The sequence below is a fragment of the Heptranchias perlo genome, chromosome 27 (genome assembly GCF_035084215.1).
Source record: "Heptranchias perlo isolate sHepPer1 chromosome 27, sHepPer1.hap1, whole genome shotgun sequence".
Taxonomy (NCBI): domain Eukaryota; kingdom Metazoa; phylum Chordata; class Chondrichthyes; order Hexanchiformes; family Hexanchidae; genus Heptranchias; species Heptranchias perlo.
The window spans coordinates 12,982,302-13,001,898 of NC_090351.1; the positions used below are offsets into that span (position 1 = coordinate 12,982,302).

The 19,597-nt window shown below is 42.0% G+C and overlaps 1 protein-coding gene across 1 annotated transcript in view; it reads left to right on the forward strand.

Moving 5' to 3' along the window:
* The window catches only part of LOC137344412 (signal peptide, CUB and EGF-like domain-containing protein 3), a 286,841-nt gene that overhangs the window by 84,678 nt on the left and 182,566 nt on the right, over window positions 1-19,597 (forward strand). The gene's annotated exons all lie outside the window — the stretch shown is intronic.

Genomic DNA, 19,597 nt, shown 5'->3' on the forward strand with positions numbered 1-19,597 from the left:
ACAGGACTCATTTTAATGTGACTCACTTGGAGCTTGCAGCTTGCCACAATGCATCTGACACAATCTCCAGTCTGTTGGGGTCATGTTGCAGTGCCGGTAATAATTGGGAAGGTCTCGGTTGATCCAGTCTGTTGAGCAGAGCGCAGACCAGCCGCAGCTCTGTCTCATACCTAGGTCAGTTTCAAACCAATTAAACATTTTCTTGGCTACATAAAGGAACAACTTCATAGAACAAACATTTGTTGTGTCATGGTGATTTCTGGTAATGTCACTGTATATTTGCCAGCTCAAAGAATGACCATAAAAGGTTTGATCTCAGTATGAGGTAGTGTTACTCAGAGAAGCGTTCAAGGGAGTCATTGTCAATTAAGATGTTCACTTTTTTGAGTGTGCATATAGTGATTCCATTACATTTCCAAATGCAAATACAAGGATCTAATTAGTGTGCCCAAACCATTGTGAATATTATAGAGGAAAAAGTGATAATTGAGAATTAATCTCCTTATAATGGTAGTGTTTTTTAAAAAAAGTTATATAAATTTCATTTGAGATGGGTGACGCACATAACCATCAGTATTTCATGTTTGGAGCCTAGGTTCAAATGCAACCCAGGCTGATGAGATGTATATCTCCTGTCTGTTAGCTGTAAGTGTCCCATGTGAAATGAGCTATGGCTGTCTCAATCCACTTCTTAGTGGGTTTGGGGCTCTATTTGGCACTATATTGGCAACCTTTGTCAGAAGGGTGCAGGGTGGCTGTGTGGGAAATGGAAAAGTGTCACATGGGTGAAACAGGGGGTGACCTTCTAAGGTACATAGCTGGGGCAGAGGAAGGAGCTTCTGCATCTAATCACAGTATATCTGACCCAGGGGTTCTTTATAATTTTCTGATTTTGCATTCCCAGCAGAGAGCTTTGCTAAACAAGAGTGCATATTGCAAACTTGGGTGTGTACTGTACCTGATTTTCTGACCATTTAAAATTAAAGGTTGGAAAATTGCATACAGAGGCATCTGAATTTCCAATACATGCTTCTGCATTCTGTGCAGCTCCTCACAGGAAAATTACCCCTTGGGTGTCGCAAATGGAAATTCTCTCGATTTTTCCTAAATTGATGAGCACAAAGCAACGAAAGAAATGTTGTAGAGGAAAAAAAATGCCTGCTGCCTGAAAAGGTGAATGCACCACCCAGTAAGGTTCTGAGATCCAGGTTCAATCCCTGCTCAGTGCTCAGGTACATGATATGGGTGTGAAGGTGGGGTCACTGCAATCTGGTATCAGTGTTTCTAGACTAGGTGGGTTGGGGAAAGAGGGAACCAACAAAGTTCCTGCTCCTGGTCTCTGGAGAATGTGCGTGTGGACAGGATCAGACTGAACTGTGATATACCTAATTGACTGACAAACAGCCTTCTGTCACTCTCTATCTAGGCTCATGTATGAAAAATGGCCACTGGGTGATGTAGCAGGGAGCTGAACAGTACTGTGACCTGAGACAGTGCCTGCAGGAGAGAATGGCCAAAATTGTCTTTCCCCAATATTCCTACTTTTTTACACAAGCTGTATGCAATTTCTAAAACATGTTACCTTTCCTTTCAACTTTGAAAGTTATAACAGAGGCACTGTGCTAGTAAGTGCTGGTAAAACTCCTGAATTAGCATTATAGGGAGAGCATAAAATGGCATTAAATTGGTGGTACCAATGTAATTTTGACCATAGCTTTCTCCCTGTTTGTGAAACCACAATGCATTAGAAACAGGATCGGCCTTATCAACAGGAAGATGAAGCCACGAATGTACACAGTCACTTGCAAAATCAGCTCAGTGTTTTTAATCCAATCTTGCTTAGTTTTAATAAGGTAAGTTCATAATCTTGTTGGTCACTTGACATGGGACCAAGCGTGTTACTGGCGATATTCTTGTTGCCTTAAGAAGGAAAGACTTGCATTTATGTAACACCTTTCACAACCTCAGGACGATCCAAAGCACAGAACAACAGCTTTCAATTCACTTGCCTATGCAAATATATTTTTTTAAGAAAAAAGACACCAGAAAAATAAAGGGTAGATTTCCCTCTGCCCTGCTCCCAAATAGCGCCCAAATTACAGGTGTTACGGCGAGGAAAAATGGGTTCTAATCCCTTTTCATCTTCATTGCGCCTGAATAGTACAGCCCCCCAAACTTCTTTGCTGACTTTTCTGGTCTCTGCATCTGAGCAGGGCACAGCAATTTAAATGACATGCAAATTGACATAATTTGTGCTTGCACCCAGATCTTTGCTCTACTTGTGCCAGTCAGTGGTCAGGGGCAGATTGCCTCGTAAACGTCTGATGTTACTGCTTCTTGTGCTGTCATTTAATATGTTAAAGGAATAAGCTGTTAGACTCTTGCTGAATCTTTGAGACTTTTGTTTTCACTGTTCTTCCACATTTTCAATTTGCTGTCTCTGAAATTGTTCCAAAAGACTACAGTAGTGCTTTTATTACTGAAAAAAGCCATGTAATTTCTTATTGCAACCCCCACCCCATCCTGACTCCAGTAGTATGATGGGTTTGCCATTTGGAATCCTCTTGTATTTAGCTTATGCAGAGGAGGAGGAGGAAGAGACTGAGGCTGAGATAGATGACAGAGCAAGATGCCACTTCAGAAGGGTGGGGGTGGGAGGTGGGGGGGGGAATGCTGCAACTTTCACGCACAGTCGTGAACACCTATTCCAGGAGCACATGTGCTTTATTGGAACGTGTGTGTGGCTTGCTTGTATCTACTGTTGTCAACACAGTGCTACCCTTTTACCCACTCTTTCCAAGGCTGATTGCAGAAGTGCCCAGATTCCTGCTCGGGGTTCTACTGCCATTCCAGCTTGGTGGAGCAGCAAAAGCATGAGGAAAGGCACATTAAATTCAACAAGAAGAGCTTCTGGCTGACAAAAATGTATTTCAACGCTTTCAAACATTCAAGAACAATAATAAAGCAGCTAAAATTCTTTCTTCCATAAACACCCAAGTGCACAGAAATTGGTCTGTATCTTTCATGGGGCTCCTACGATACTTGCCCCCTTTAATGCTGCCCCAAAAGCGCCCAGAGTTTCTCTTCCTTGCTGGTCTGCAACCAATAGTGTGCCACCAAGTGCGCCTCGTGTCCACACACTTGCATGAAATGAGGCGCGAGAAGACATCAAGGTCACAAGGACACTTCTGGGGAGTGTCAGGAGAGGAATATCAGCCTGTGTGTGTGTGTGTGTGTAAGTGTGAATGTATATATGTGTGTGTATATTTGTAAAAAATATACAGCACCTACAGAATGGACAGGCACATCAAGGAGGTGGAGGAATTACCTCATTGGCAGGACAGCACCTTGCATCCATAGAAAGGAAGAATATCAGTGTTCCTTCTGGTGCTGCTGAGACTGTGTGTATTCATATCAAGGATAGACTGCGGGTGTTAATCGGCTCTGGGGTTGTTGCGAGAACCAGGCCCAGAATGTTGGTATGTGTGAAACCTAGGTGTGAGTTTCCTCCTTCTGTGACGTTTTTTTCTGTTGGCAAGAGGGGAAGGGATTTTAAATTCAGACGGGCTGTTTTTCAGTAAAATATGTTCATTACACATTCCTGAAATTGTAATCAGCCTTGCCTACTTCATCAGCACAAACCTACTCATCAGTTTGAACAAAATGCTTCCTGGATGGTAGAACCCCATCGATAGGTGTTGTTTCTACTGCGTATACGAAAGTAAAACTTCTCACTACGATACTCTGGGCAAAGTAAATGTAAAACCCATTAAGATATTTCAACATTCTAAATCATAAATAAGACTTGTCCGTTAGTTAAAGTGCCAAAGCCCAGTAATAATGGGCGGCCTCAATGATGTTCAAACTTAGTTATTCTCAGTGGGCAAGTTTCATTGGTGTTAGCCAAATTTCCAGTTGGGGGACTTCCTGGATTGGTGCAACTTTGGGAGAAAACATATCCTTGCCTCTCTTGTAGACAACATCAAATTCATAGTTTGAAGACTTAATTCTCTGGAGCTTTTGGAGTGCACTAATTGGACTTTTATTTTCAAAATGGCTTTAAGTGGTTTGTGATCACTTTTCATTGTAATTTTCTTTCTAAATTTGTACAGTTTGAATATCTCCAAACCAAAAACAGTGACTAAGAGTTCTTTTTCAATCTGAATATACTTTAACTCTGTTTCAGTTAGAGATCTTGGCATAGAGGCCCCAGGTTGACCTTCTTGCAAGAGACATGCTCCCACTCCCAGTTTAAAAATGTGTTACAGGTTACATAGAATCTACAGCATAGAAACAGGCCTTTCAGCCCAAATGACCAATGCCAGTGTTTGTATTCCACACGAGCCTCCTCCCACTCTAATTTCCTCTTCCCACCCTGCCCCCCGTATCCCTCAATTCTTTTCACCCTCATGTATGCATCAAGCCTTCCCTTAAATGTGTCAATGCTTCAACCACTCCATGCAACTAGTTCGAGGAATTGTCAAGAGGCACGTTCATTAGCTTGTTAATAGGAAAGTTCTTGCAACAGTGTCCTGATTGACTAGGTCTCTTCAATAGTGGTGATGTGAAAGGAAATGATCAGGTTCATTTGGGCATCGATGTAAAGCCACTTAAAGTCCTCAAGCATTATTGCTACCTACTTTGTACCTTAGTTGATGCTCTGCTCAAGCTTGTGAAAGCAAAACAGCCACATTTTCATCACTCTCTGTGTAAAGAATTTTCTTCTAAATTCTTTATTTGATCGGTTAGTGGCTATCTTATATCTTTGCCTTCTTGTTCTGGATTCATCCAACAGTTTCTCCACATCGACCCTATATAGCCCCTTTATAATTTTAAAGACCTCTATCAGGTCTTCTCTTAGTCCAGAGAAGAGAGCCTCAACATGCTCAACCTTCCCTGATAGTTGCAGGTGGAACTACATTCTTATTGATGTCAAAGAATTTTAGCACTGATGTTTGAGGGATGATCTTCTTGACTCATCCAGACACTGCTCATGGTGACAGTCCCATAAAAAAATCAACTTCTTCAGTAAGTCAAGAAGAGGAGATTACTTTGGAGTAAACTAATGCAGGTATTTAGTGATTTCAAGATTTCTCTGGATACACGTTTGTTTATGGGAGAAGGCATCATAAACATTGCTTCAACTTCACCAGGATCTGGTCTTCAGAGTCAATGCCCCACATATTTTACTTCTCATTCATTGAACTTCATTTTACTCTTGCTCAGTTTAATTGGCATCATCTTAATGGGGCTCCTAGCTTCTCATCATGGTCCTGTTCATCTGAACCATGGACTAAAATGTAAGAGAGACTCTTTCCAGATTTTCAAGTCTCTCATGAAGCCTTCTTTGAAATTCCTCAGGATCTGGAGAGATTTGGAAAGTCATTTGCGCCCATCCCTATCACCCAAGTGGTATTGAAAAGTTGTCGGCAGGTTCCATTCTTCATCTAATGCAACTTGCCAAAACCCATTCTTTGCTTCGATACCAGTGAATAGTTCCACTTTCACGAGCTTGAGCTGAGCATCAACTATGGTAAAAAGTAGGTAGCAATAATGCTTGAGGACTTTAAGTGGCTTTACATCGATGCACAAATGAACTTGATCATTTCCTTTTACATCACCACTATTGAAGAGACCTAGTCAATCAGGACACTGTTGCAAGAACTTTCCTATTAATAAGCTAATGAGCGTGCCTCTTGACAATTCCTTGAACTAGTTTCCTGGCTGGCAACTGTGCTGGTCGGATCTGGGGATCAACGTGAAGTTGCAGAATGCCTTCTAACTGCAATTCTGCTTTGAATAAGTCCTGGTACTTGGCCACAACTTGTTTTGTGAGTTTTAATGAAACCTCTATCATCATGATCACAATGTTCTCATGATTTACTGTCACAATGTTCTCATGATTTATTGAAAGATGCTAGCACCCTGATCAGGCTTATACCCATTTGGCACTGTTTGAAACTCATTGCTGTAACTCTTCTTGTTCTTGGCAATTTTGACATTGATTATTACATTGGCTTCATTTCTGTTTTATTGTATATTAAAAATGGTGTTGGTTGCACCATTTTAACGGTATTGTGCTTGTACGTGGTGCTGTCAGCAACGTTATGTGACTCATTAACAAGTGTCACTCTACCTAATGTGATATGACTGTCATTCAACTGATCTTAAGCCTCTCCCATGAAATTTCGGTGTGTTTCCTAACTGTATCACTGGGTGGTGCTGTAGCAATCATTTCCACGGAGAACAGCGGATAAGGCGAATAGAAGTAAGTTCACATAGGTTCCTTGAGTCACAAGTAACATTACAAGCACAAAAGACCCAGTTACCACACACAATGGGTTGTAAAGAAGCCAATGTCTTCACCCTGAGGATTCCTTTGAAGTAACAGATGCCAAAACAGCTGCTTTTCTTCCCAGTGATCACTGTGTACTGCTGCGATGTCAGATGACATTAAACATAGTGCAGCACTATATTTCGGAGGCATTGTGCGCGAATGAGATTTGAAAGGCCAAAAGGTTATACTGTAAAATGACCACTGCAGAGAAAATTAATTCTTCACGTCTAACTCGATCAATAGGCCAATGGCAACTGGAAACCACAAGTAATATTTGTCTGTGGTTGAACGGCCAATGTGCTCCTCTGCAATTTTGTGCTGCCCCCCACCTCATAACCAGAACTCAGAGCAGACCTCGAACCTGCTGAGCCTAAGCCCTTACTAAGCAGATAAAGTGGGACTGCAATACAAATGAATATTCCAAACCCCATCACAGAGCAGAAATATCATGACCAGGCCAAATACATCCCTCCCAGAATCAAATACCAGCATATGGCGACCAATCCAAATTTAAGCTTAATTTCCCCACCCTCACTGAGCAGAGAGAGCACAATCCTCCCCGACCCCACATTGGATCCCCCTCCCGCCCCCCATTGAGCAAAGCTATTGTGCTGCTGCCGCGCACTTACAGAAGTGGGACTAAGTGCACAAGGGGAAGAAGCAGGACCCCCCCCCCACACCGCCCCACCTCCATGAGCACAGATATATGGAAGGAACCCTGCAATCTGCACTTGTAATTAACTGAGCAGTACCTGGGTGGCCATCATTTTGCTAATTGCAGCCCACTCAACTCACCTGAGGACATCTTTCCCTCCACCCTGCCTCTCCCACTGAGCAATACTTAGTGAAATTAACCTCCCAGTCTTCCCCTCCCTATTATCCTCCTCATCTCTCTCTTCACTCCCTCTCCCTGCCATTCTCTCTTCCTCTCTCCCATTCTCCCTGCCCCTCTTTCCGCTCCCTCTCTTCCTGTCGCCCTCTCACTCCTTCCTTCCTTTCTTCCCTCTCCCTCTCATCTCATCCCTTCTCCCCTATCCCTCTATTGCACTTTCCTCCCCTCTCCCCTTCTACTGCATTCACTCTTCCTTCTCCCTCTTGTCTCCTGTCCCCCTCCCCCTTCACTTCCCTTCTCTCCCTCCCTCCTCTCTCATCCTAAAAACACTTGCAAAAGATTTGCATTTATATAGCGCCTTTCATGATCTCAGGATGTCCCTAAGCGCTTTACAGCCAATTAAGTACTTTTGAAGTGTAGTCACTGTTGTAATGTAGAAAACGTGGCAGACACTTTGCGCATAGCAATGCCCCACAAACATACTGATAATGACCAGATAATTTTTTTTAGTGATGGTGGTTGAAAGATAAATATTGGCCACTGGGGAGAACTCCCCTGCTCTTCTTTGAATGGTGCCATGTGAACTTTTACGTCCACCTGAGGGGGCAGATGGGGCCTCGGTTTAACGTCTCATCCGAAAGACGGCACTTCTGACAGTGCAGCACTCCCTCAGGACTGCACTGAAGTGTCAACCTAGATTATGTGCTCATGTCTCTGTAGCAGTGACATGGAGCAAGATATAGTCAAATAAAAACAACACAGGATCTGTATTTGTTAAATTTGGAATAAGTAAACTACTTAGCAGAAAAGTGCATGGAGTTGCAGGAAGCAGGCTTTTCTGGATTCAATTTTTAAAAATTTCTCCTGCATCTCCTTTTTAAAATACTCTGGTAGATTCAGAGTGAGTTACTTCCAATTCTGAGAGCACATAATGTTAAGGTCAGCTGGTAACATATGATAAAAGACTGCAGAGCTTAAAAATGTGCTATTTAATGTTCAGCCATTTGCATTAACCACATGTAGCTGTGAATCATACAAAACTTGCACTTCAAAGGGATTAGTCACGGAACTTCCTGTGCTTGACTAAGGATCTGAAGATATAGCAATATCGATGCAGTATGCAAGGGATGCCCTAACCCTATGTACTATCCAGTAATGTGGAATCATGTATTTTAAATTGAAGCACTATTGCAGCAAGTGGTTTGAATGTTAGTGTGATTTGAAACACAGTGATAGAGCGTTTTATTTCGATGAATGTAATGGGGGTAGCATAGCTCCTATACGTAGATTAGCTCTTGCCACTACAGTCCGTGCAACTCTACGTTATCTGGCAGAAGTTGAGTAAATCGTATCACCATAGTGTTGTAATCTAAATACAACATGGTGCCTTCCTAGATCATTGGTGAAAGAGTCAACAGTTCTTTTCTGGTGTCAGGCTCTTTAGCCCACTGGTAGAATGTTGGTCAAACTGCAGTTGCTGCTGGAAGTATGAGCTTTAGTTCTTCCTCCATTGCAAATGTGTGATGATGTAAAAGTGCTGTATTCATCTTCAGCTTGAATTCAAATAGCACAATGGACCTTGGGTTCAAGCCATTGAATTTTTTTTCTACCAACTTCTCAAAATTCTTTCTACAACCTCAAGCACACAATATTTACAAAACTGATCCTCGTGGACAGTGACGGTTATAAAATGGATGACAATTCCATAAGACCAAGGTCTGGGACCCATTTTCTTGTTATCAAGAACCGCAGAAAATATGGTTGTAAAATACCGTGTGACGTGTGGAGGGTATTGAATTGCTGTAGCATGAATTTCCTGCCACTAGAGGGAGCTGCATTATAGCTTACTGAGGACACCTAGTGTTACAGTTTTACAGCACCAACTCGAGGGCCGAACCTTTTTAGCACATTAACATTACATCGCTAGCTATTGGTGGAAACATCCACTTGTTTGATAATTTTCCATTTGCCCAACTTCATCTCTGTGCATGTCAAAACTTGCATCAAAGTATGTTGACTTTCTATAAATTATGGCCAATTCCTGGACATAGGGTACTTAAAACTTTCACACATTTGCATTGTCACGTTATATCAGATCGTCCCATGGTTCCAACGTGCTTCAAAGTCTGTCAAAGAATTCTTCCTGTTTACATAAAGCAATTTGTGAAAGTTCAGTAAAGGATTCTGTTAAAAGACCTGAGTGAATGATGGAAGGTAAATGAGCATTCCCATGTGTGGAATAATATCAAGAGCAATCTGCCTTTAAAGAATGGTAGTTCCTCCCATGCTCTACTCATGTGATATCAACACTGTAAACATAAGCCTTCTCTCCCATAATTCTCTTCTCTTTTCAGTTTTTTTTTCAAATCCACGATCAGTCCTCCACATTATCTAAAGGACAAGGCTCTCAGCTGTTAGATTATGAGAATGGGATAAAAGACTTTTTCTCTTTGAACTTTTTTGGGGTGGGGCTTAATTCTTGGGACTACTGTTTTGGATAAGGACCAATTATTTTTCCACATTTTGAAGACCTATTTTATTTGTTTTGCCATATGTTTGTAATGTATAAGGATTGATATACAGCCACACATCTCCTATTCACTGCAAACACAATTCCTCTCGTATGTTCTTAATTTTTTCTTAGAATTTGTAAATCAGTCATTAAGGATAAGGCTGTTGTCTCTGTTGCTTAATCAGCTCAATAGCCTAGGAGATTTGAATCTATTCTCATTGACCTCTGATGAGTGGAGGCTGTTTTCCTTGGGTATCTGATCTTTGGTTAGCTCAATAAGCTAATGCTGAAAGAGGGGTGAAATCATTAAAATTAGGATGGGACAGCTTTGTGTTTGTTTTTGTTGAAGTCTGATACCTACACTAGATTGGTTCAGATGATCGAGGCCTTTTGGTCCAGTTTCTTGTTCTTTCGGAATTCCAACCTTAGTATCTTCCTATTAAAGCTTTGAATTCTCCTGAACAGGCAAGCAGGATGTCTGTTTATTGTCTCATCTGAAGGATGGCTCTTCCGACAATACAACACTCCTTCAGTACTACACTGGAATCTCAGTCAACACTGTGAGTTCAAGTCCTGACGTGAGGTGCAAACCTGCAAACTACTGACCCATAGATTTTTTTAAAAATTGTATTTATTCTTAACAGAAAGTTTAAATAATTTAAATAATCTGTTCCTCAACCAGCCCTTTTTACACAAATAATAATGCAAATAAGAAAGCAACACTGGTGGCTGAGATAATTGACTACATCCCTGGTATTCAATACCGTGGCAGCTATTGAGCGATCATTGCTTGCCATAAGATTATGATGTCCATGTCCTTTTTGTATTCCATGTATTTAGCTAGCTCACTACTAAAACCAAGGGGCTTTTATTCTAAAATGTTCCGCATGTTTCGATTGGACAGCACACATTGAAGTGAGTATTAATCAAATTAAACTGAGTTATGGCGCTTGGTCTAGTGCCTTCTCATTTATTTAGTAAAAGGATACAAAGCTTCATTTTCCAACAGATTGTTTATGCTGTTGTTAGGTTGGTGTCTGCAAATATGTCTGAGGAGTTCTCCCAATTGCTTTCACAGACCGACCGTATATAGTCTACACTATCATGGACTCTACTCCACCCACTTGATCTCCAGTGGCTCATTACTCACTGGATATACAGACCAGGAAGATACCAGGTTTGATCTCTGGTCTGGGCTCTGTAAGCTAGGTGGTGGTAAGGGTGCTACAATTGGCCTCAGTTTTAGAGGGGAAAATCACCTCTCCCATTCATTATCCAGGCAGGAACTGCATGTTTGTGGATTTCAACTGAGGACCAGGTTGGGCTCTGGGATGCCCCCAACAGTTAAATAGCCTGCCAAGATTTACTGTCCAGGCTTACACGTGAATGATGGCCATTTGGGTGAGATTCTAGAGGAAGCTTGGCACCTGTGGACTGTATCCCAGCAAGGAGTTAATGCCTTCAAGGAATGGAAGGGGCAGGTGAGAAAATTGACGAGGAAGGAAAAGGTCTGCTTTTTCCAAACCTTGCAGTTCCCTCCCCCATCGTTTTAGTAAGACACTCTGCTATGGCACTGAGCTACCCTGGTGTGCCAAATGACGGCCAGTTTATTGTACCTGAACCTTGTGGTTGTTGTGTTGTGGACAAAATATCCAATATAAAGGCCACCAATATACATGGTGTGGGAAGGGCAAACTGTTTCATTAATTGGAGTTTGGAGAAATGCAAGGGAATGCTTTCCTAACACAAAGCAGCAGATGAGAAAAGCCTCATGCCTGCCGCTATTTCCACAGATCCTGTATAGTCTGCACTGTCATGGACTCTGCTCCACCCACTTAATCTCCTGATGGAAAGTTCTGCATAAATACTACCTCATTCCCCAAAGGTAGTTGAGCAAAATTCAGGAATATTAATGACCACAGTTCAACTATGGCCTGTTGCTCTCCAGACAATTTCCTCCCAGGAGTATACGAATCATTTTGTCCTTTGGAATGCAGCCTCCCCCTGTGCTCAAAAAAAAAATTGTATTATCCAATAGTTCGAATTAAGTATTTAAAATAAAACATCAGAGTGAGCATTTTTGACATGAAAAAAAATCAAAATTAACAGATAATTGGAATTAAGCAACTTCAAATTAAGAGCAGTCTGTGTTTGATCATATCAGTCTTTAAATTCCAATTCCCTTCCCAACTACAGGGTGGGGGTGGAAGGTTATGTGTCCATTATAAATCCATTTTAAAAAGAAGGGATTAACCATTTTATGACACATACTAGGGAGGAGGAGATAATCAATGGTTTATTTGGCAAGGCTTTTCTTTCTGCCTCCTTCAGTTCATGTTTATACTGATGATCACCTGTTGTCATTTCCCCCCTGCCCATATTTTACAGCCTTGGTTAACAAACAGTCTGCGCTTACATCAGAAATAGCTTCATATCTCACTTTTGGTTTGCCCTATATAGTCTCATTATTCGACTGTGCATGTTTTTTGCCGCAAGGATCGAATTCTCATCAATGCAATTTTATTTTTCAAAACAAGGCATGAAACAGTCACTCTTTCCTTCGAATCTTGAGAACTTTATTTCCCCCATTGCTATCCCAAGCACCTTTAATTTAATGGACATTTTTTGTGGTCTAGGGCAAGGGTTAAAAACTGCAACATTTGTTAATGCTCAGTTAAAATACCAAGTTATAGTCCAACAAATTTATTTTAAATTTCACAAGCTTTCGGAGGCTTCCTCCTTCCTCAGGTGAATGTTGTGGAAATGAAATCTTCGAATCCTATGCATTTATAAATCACAGAACAATGCCTGGTGATTACTGCCCGTTGCCAAGGCAATCACAGTGAGCAGACAGAGAGGTGTCACCTACAAGGCCACCGAATATACAAACCCCCCCCAAAAAAAGAGAGAGATAGGCAGAGACATAGAGACATAAACGCCCTAGTAAGAACGGGATATGACGCTCGACTCATCGATCGACAGTTCCGACGGGCCACAGCGAAAAATCGCGTAGACCTCCTCAGAAGACTAACACGGGACGCAACCAACAGAGTACCCTTCGTCGTCCAGTACTTCCCCGGAGCGGAGAAACTACACCATGTTCTCCGCAGCCTTCAACATGTCATCAATGACGACGAAAACCTCGCTAAGGCCATCCCCACACCTCCACTACTCGCCTTTAAACAGCCACCCAACCTCAAACAAACCATCGTTCGCAGCAAATTACCCAGCCTTCAGGAGAACAGCATCCACGACACCACACAACCCTGCCACGGTAACCTCTGCAAGACATGCCAGATCATCGACACAGATACCACCATCACACGAGAGGACACCACCCACCAGGTGCATGGTTCATACTCCTGTGACTCGGCCAACGTTGTCTACCTCATACGTTGCAGGAAAGGATGCCCCAGAGCATGGTACATTGGCGAGACCATGCAGACGCTGCGACAACGGATGAACGGACACCGCGCAACAATCGCCAGACAGGAGGGTTCCCTCCCAGTCGGGGAACACTTTAGCAGTCAAGGACATTCAGCCACCGACCTTCGGGTAAGCATACTCCAAGGCGGCCTTCGAGACACACGACAACGCAAAATCGTCGAGCAGAAATTGATAGCCAAGTTCCGCACCCATGAAGACGGCCTCAACCGGGATCTTGGGTTCATGTCACGCTACACGTAACCCCACCAGCGAACAAATGTTATCTGTTTTTAATATAACGGGTCATTTGCTGTCTTCCTTCCGGATGTCTCTATGTCTCTGCCTATCTCTCTTTTTTTTGGGGGGGTTTGTATATTCGGTGGCCTTGTAGGTGACACCTCTCTGTCTGCTCACTGTGATTGCCTTGGCAACGGGCAGTAATCACCAGGCATTGTTCTGTGATTTATAAATGCGTAGGATTCGAAGATTTCATTTCCACAACATTCACCGGAGGAAGCCTCCGAACGCTTGTGAAATTTAAAATAAATTTGTTGGACTATAACTTGGTGTTGTAACATTGTTTACAATTGTCAACCCCAGTCCATCACCGGCATCTCCACATCACAGTTAAAATACGTGCTCCAAATCATTTACTGAGTATAGATTTCAAACTTAATCCTTTGTTTTTCCTGATACTCACAGATAACTAAATCATGTCGAATCCCATCTGCTTGCCTCAAGGTAACAGCTTTGAAGCACTTTCTTGTCCATGTTGTCTTTACCTTGTAATCTTACACTAATGAAACTAGCTGCAATACTTCAAAAGTGGCGTAATGCTGGTTCAGGAGCCACGAGAGGAGATGGGTGGAAAACATGCATGATTACAAACTAATAAAAGCAGGTGCAAACTTATGCCCTGAAGCGACCTTACAGAATCTACAAAGCCACCTTTTGAGGTGCTAGTCACTGGGCCCACTTATGGCATAAGAACAAACCAATACCATAGAGCTTAAATAAATGGAGATTCCATCTAATCATGATTTAATTGTAGCCCATTGCTCTTCGCCCCCCCCCCCCTCCCTAGTACCTCCGCTCTCATTGACTGTCCTAATAATCAACTATTTAACAGAATTGATTATGCAAACCTTTCGAAGGTTATTTTTTGGAATGTGATTGTGTAAAGAGAGAGATTACTCTGAGTGAAACATAATTATATTCTATACAGAGAAGTATTGATGCATCTTGGGGAATGTTCTAGTGAGGGATTGCGTACGTTTAAATGTAAGCATGCGATGCTTGGCTTTGTCGCTGCATATGGTGTCAACTGTTATCTTTTCATTAGTCTTTAGATAAGAACGGTCAATATTGTAGGAATCAAAATGTGTACATGTGACTTAATGTCACCCATCCATAACAAATGAGCATGGATCTTTCCGGACTGCAAATGGTGTTGAACTACCTCTGGCTGTTGCTGGTCTGCTGGCAGGCATTCCCTTCTAATGCTTAAATTGGGTAATAGACTATTGACAAATACTACTTTTGCAGGTGAGTGGGTTTTATTTGAAGAAATTTGGATGAGTGTAACTTGAGAAATTGGAGTTGGTGATGTTGACTGTGGAGGTTTCTCCAGTCAATTTAAGGACCAAGAAATAATAAATGAGGAACGAGCCTTCCAGCAGTGGTTCATAGAAATCTTAGAATCATAGAAAATTCATGGCACAGAAGGAGGCCATTCGGCCCATCATGTCCGCGCCGGCTGAGAAATGAGCCATCCAGCCTAATCCCACTTTCAAGCATTTGGTCCAGAGTCCTACAGGTCACGGCTCTTCAGGTGCACATCCAGGTATTTTTTAAATGAGTTGAGGGTTTCTGCCTCTATCACCCTCACAGGCAGTGAGTTCCAGACCCCCACCACCCTCTGGATGAAAAGTTTTTCCTAATTTCCGCTCTAATCCTTCTACCAATCACTTTAAATCTATGCCCCCTGGTTATTGACCCCCTGGCTAAGGAAAATAGGTCCTTCCTATCCACTCTATCTAGGCCCCTCAGAATTTTGTACACCTCAATCAAATCATCCCTCAGCCTCCTCTGTTCCAAGGAAAACAATCCCAGCCTATCTAACCTGTCATCATAGCTAAAATTCCCCAGTCCTGGCAACATCCTCATCAATCTCCTCTGCACACTCTCAAACGCAATTACATCCTTCCTGTCTATCTTTGTGTCATCCACAAATTTCTTAATCATGCCCCCTACGTTTAAGTCCAAATCGTTAATGTACACCACAAAAAGCAAAGGTCCTAGTACCGAGCCCTGCGGCACCCCACTGGAAACAGCCTTCCAGTCGTAAAAACGCCCGTCGACCATTACCTTGTAGTTTGAATCAAAAAAACAGCACCAACATCACAATACCAGAGAAGTCTACAGACTTGCCGAGTGGCGGTGAGAAGCTAAATGAAGGATCTCTAGAAGAGGCAATTTTGTAATTTAGAAAAGAATTGGAATATTTTTTAAGGAAAGAAAATTTTTGAAAAAATTAGAGATGTAAAAGCAAAAATGCATTTTGGCCAAGGAAGTCTGTGCTAAAATATGACTGATTTGTCTTTGGTTTGGTGCAGAGACAGTAAATAAGAACAGATGAGTATTTTTACCAGTCTGAAAGATGTTAACATTTGGTGTGAAGGAACTGTAACAAATGCAGTGTACTGTGACACTCTTAACATGTGTCTGCAATCAGTGTGAATAAATGTATATTTTTCAATGGGACTAACAAATTTATAAGGTAAGCAGTGTGACTGCCATTCAAAACATTACCTCATGTGATAAACATGCTCTCAGGGGTTTCATTATATAGAAAATCTGAGAGCTGTGGTGTCGTTTCATATTTTCAACGTGAAATGTTTGTCTTTTGTGGTCCATCAAGGCTATGGAGCTGTACATGACTTCTGGCATAACGTGAAACTGTTCTTTTATCTTAATCCAAATGTATTTAAATACTATTCTGTGATGGCATGTTGTTTTTTGTCACCTCCAGACATCAAGATGTTGAAGTGTTTTGCATTGATTTACTTTGGGAATTGCCTCTTTCGCTTTTGAAGCTCGAGTTGTGAGAGGTTCATGTGCATGGTGTTAACAGATGGTGGTTAGATTAATGAACCAGCGTTACAAATTCACCTTCTGGATCACTAGTAGACTTTGCTAATGAATCACATGTATAATGGGATTAAACAGGCAGTAGTTTAATATGGATATTTGGGAGTGGAGTGGAGTTTAAAGGAGTAATACAGCGATGGGAACATTGATGCCATTATGTACAAGAGTGAAGACTGAAATGCTCATGCACATTATCTGACCCCCCATTCACCCCACCCCACGTCACATTAAATTGTGTTACTGCTATTGAAACATACAGGCTGGAAAAGACCATTGTGATTCACCTGGTCAACCCCAGGTGCTTTCGAATTCTGTCAACTCAATCCTTCCAATCTTTTCTTCTATCTTGTGTGTACAGTTTTGATATTTATTAATGAATGATGAAAATTGCATTCAAAACTGATTTAGATCTTTTTGTAGTGACCTCACTTTCAGTGCATGTTACAGTATTATGACATATGGTATAAGTCATGTGATTGGTAGAAAAATGCCAGCTGTAACTTCTTTCAATAAGATTCCTGGTTATTCTTAATCATGGGATGCTGTGTTTGGATCTGAAGTTTGCTTATATCAGGTAATGTGTTTATCTGACCTGTTTGGGAATACAGATTTAAATAACGCATTGACGTTTACTATATTTAATCAAATTACATCACACGGTTAGATTTTCATCTAAATTCTACACTCACAATAACAACTTGCATTTATATGACACCTTTAACATAGAAAAACATCCTAAGGTGCTTCACAGTGGCATAATCAAACAAAAATGGAATGCCAACCCAACGAAGGAGATATAATAGGCAAGGTGACCAAAAGTTTGGTCCAAGAAAAGCTATGTTTGTGACTAATGTTCCTTTCAAATTTGTCTACCTAATCAAGTTGATAGATTTTTGAACACTAAGGAAATCAAGCTGATATGGGGATCGGGCGAGAAAGTGGAGTTGAGGTAGAAGATCAGCCATGATCTTATTGAATGGCAGAGCAGGCTCGAGGGGCCGTATGGCCTACTCCTGCTCTTGTTTCTTATGTTTTTACCTGAGCTGCAATTGATGGCTCATCCTTTTGCACCAATTCAGGGGTTTCCCAGTGCTCTGTCCTCCCTTTCTGTTTGTTTCTATATCAACAACAATTTGCATTTACATACATAGTGCCTTTAACATAGAAAAATGTCGCAAGGCACTTCACACTAATCAGACAAAAATGCACACTGAGCCAAAGAAGGAGATGTTAGGAGAGGTGACTAAAAGCTTGGTCAAAAAGGTGGATTTTAAAGAGGGAGGTGGAGAGGCAGAGAGGTTTAACATGGGAATTTGAGAGTGTAGGGCCTAGATGGCTGAAGGCAGGGCTGCCAATGGTGTGGCAGTGGTGTAGGGGATGCACAAGAGGCCAAGTCAAAGTAATGTGCAGTTCTCGGAGGATTGTCGGACTGAAGGAGATAGGGAGGGGCGAGGCCGTGAGGGATTTAAACACAAGAATGAGAACTTTAAATTTAAGGCGTTGGGGGACTGGGAGACAATGTAGGTCAGCAAGCACAAGAGTGATGGGTGAGTGGGACAATGCAGGATAGGATACGGGCATCAGAGTTTTAAATGAGTTTAGAGCATGCAGGATGGGAAGCCAACCAAGAGAGCATTGGAATAGTTCAATCTGGTGGTGATAATGACTTGGTCGAGGGTTTCAGCAGCAGATAGGCTGAGGCAGAGTCAGGCAGTGTTACACAGGTAGAAGTAGGTGTCTTTTGTGACGGAGAGGATATGGGGTTGGAAACTCAGCATGGGGTCAAATAGGACGCCTAGATTGGAAACAGTCTAGTTCAATCTGAGATGGTGGCTAGAGAAGGGGATAGAATTGATGGCGGGGGATGCAGACAATGGTTTCCATCTTCCCAATGTATAACTGGAGGAAATTGCAGCTCATCCAAGACTGGATGTTGGATGTGCAGTCTGACAGCACAGAGGCAGTGGAGGGGTCGAGAGATGGTGGACAGGTGGAGCAGGGTGTTGTCAGTGTAAATGCAAAATCTGACGCCTTGTCTTCAGATGATGTTGCCAAAGGGCAACATGTAGATGAGGAAGAGGAGGGGGCCAATGATAGAACCTTTGGATACTCCAGAGGGATGTTTGCGATGGCAAGAAGAGAAACCAATGCTGGACATTCTCTGACTATGATTGGATGGGTAAGAGTGGAAACAAGTGATGGCTGTCGCACTGACCTGGTCAACAGAGGAGAGAGGTGTTTGAGGAGGATGGTGTGGTCGACCGTGTGAAAGGCTGAAGACACGTGAAGGAGGATGAGGTGGGAAAATGCAGCATGGATGCCAATTGTGACTTTGATTAAAGCAATTTCAGTGCTATGGATGGGGCGGAAACCTGATTGGAGAGGTTCAAATATGGAGTTGCAGGAAAGATGGACGTGGATTTGAGAGACAACAACATGTTTGCTGATGAGCGTAGAAATTATATCTTGCATTTATGGAAATGGCCTGATACTCACAAGTTTATCCAGTGAGTAGCTGAGCCAAACATATGAGGAATGTTCTAGGTTCGATTCCCAGTCTGTGATGAGTTGGGTGATCTTAGCTGGGCTGTGGTTGGGATGCAACAGTTCTCAGAACCTGGGGCTAAGGAGGAGAAAATTGGCCAAAGTTTCAGTTCTGACATCCAGTGACTGTTGGAAGTACATGTGTGAGGATGCTGAGTGAGCACGGGATCGAGCTTGGCTGTTATTCCTTCTGCAGTGAGATAGCCTGTTGACATTGTGACCTCATGGGTGATGTACCAGAGGGCACCTGATAATCCAATAAAAACCAGGGAACTTCAGGAAAACAGAGAAAGGGAAGGGAAAATTTGGCAACTTGAAGGAGCAATGGGCAAGAATATTGCTATTCCATCTCAGGAATCAAATTATGAGCCAGTGAAAGGAGCTTGGAGCCAGCCCAGACTGAAGAGATCAAAGTCGGCCGTCTCTGAACGCTGTAAAAGAAAAATCTAAATAAAATAAGTTTGGGTAAATAAGAATCTATAGCGTAAAATGCTGATTTATTTGTAAGTGGCAGGCTTAGTGAAGAGAGGCCATAAGAATACCTGATATGAAAAATTTAAATAAATATGCATAACAAATAATGATTTTAAGGTAAAATAATCAATCCTGAAAATCTGAATTAAAAACAGAAAATATTTAGCAGGTTGATCCGCAGTTGGAACAAAAACCTAATTAACAATACAAGTGTAATAACCGTTCATCAGAACCCATAGTCATCTCTCGTGCTCTGAAATTCGAACCCATCTGTCTCTTTTGGATTGAGCTGCTGTGTGATTGTGGCATTTGTGGTTTTCAT